Below are 1532 nucleotides of genomic sequence, written 5' to 3'. Positions count from 1 at the left end.
TTTTCTCTCTCAAAAGCGGTGGAGTAATATGAAACACCTCTGTATCCGCCACTGTGGAGGTAAAATACTACAAAATTGACTTTACTTTCCAGGAATAAGATTAAAGTGAAATTATTTGTCGATTAATAGATTAGTCGATCGACGTCGTAATGAACCATTTTTATGACATGTTCATTTTTCAAGCAGAAATGTCAAACATTCTCTAGTTTCAGCTCCTCAGCTCTGAGGATTTGCTGCTTTTCTTTGGTTCATTCAACAGTAAAGGGGAGATTATAAGAGGTTCATTAGACAAAATAATCAATTTGATGACATCAACTCGGGGCTTAAGAAGATTTCTTTCACTATTTCATGACGTGTTAAAGACTAAACCATTTTTTAGTGGTGGAAAGTAACAAAGTACATTTACTCAAGTACAGTTTTGATGTGTGTTTTGTGAGTATTTCCTTTTAATGCTGCTTTATACTTGAACTCCAGTAAATTTCAGAGGGAATGTTGTACTTGTTACTGCATTAAAGCTTTAGTTATGCTACAAGTTAGTTTGCAGATTAATATTATTAACATAAACTAGAATCAACAAATAAACAATGATGTATTCTTACGGACTGAGCGACCCAGCAGTATATAGACTAGTTAAAATAAGCCCCACCTTAACAGCATCAACATTAAAATGATACTGTACATTAATCCAGTATTGATTATAATTCAATAATATAATAAATTACTCTGAAATGGACCATTCAGCATAATGAGGGCTTCTGGTACTTTAAGTATATTTTGATTTTTTAAAGTTTGAGTGCATGACTTTTACTTGGAACAGAGTATTTATTGTGGCGTTGCTGTTTATAATTAAGTCAAAGTTCTGAGTACTTCCACTGCCATGACCCAATTAATCCAGAACACAACTGGCAGATGAATTAATAATGGAAATGATAATTACTCTCAGACCTGGATTAAATAGTTAATAGTATATTTTCTGTTGGAATGATGCTTTTAATTTGAAACAATGTGAAACCAGTGAGAAAGGGAAAAGGGGATGAACTGAATGAGACTTAATGTGCTTTGATGGTTATGATGAGCACAAATAAAGATACATGCAGAATCTTTTAAAATGTTTGGTAACCTTATCGTTTGCATTGTAATTATGTATTCAAATGCCAGATTGTAATTAATGCAAACATCTAATATTATTTTGAATCAAAAGATAATTGAAAAGTCACACAGATGTAACCAGATTACACTGCTGAGATGTTGTTTCTGGCTATTTAAGTAATCAATTGCATTTTCAAACTAACTTCATCAAGCTTGAGCATATTTATCAGGCCTCCTATGTTGCATTTATTGTGGGGGGACAAAAAATCAGTGTATCTTGTTTTGTGTATAAAGCAGCTCAACAGCAGAGTGGCGAATAGATCATATCTGATTTTATAAGTAACGTGTTCAGATAAGTAGGATTTTCCTCACATGAATCATGCTACTCAGTCGCTCTTAAGCAATAACCAATAGTCGTGACTGCAGCGGTTCATTCATATCTG

The sequence above is a fragment of the Seriola dumerili genome, unplaced genomic scaffold (assembly GCF_002260705.1).
Source record: "Seriola dumerili isolate Sdu_G_001 unplaced genomic scaffold, Sdu_1.0 BDQW01000468.1, whole genome shotgun sequence".
Taxonomy (NCBI): Eukaryota; Metazoa; Chordata; class Actinopteri; order Carangiformes; family Carangidae; genus Seriola; species Seriola dumerili.
Note: the sequence above shows the minus strand (reverse complement) of the source record.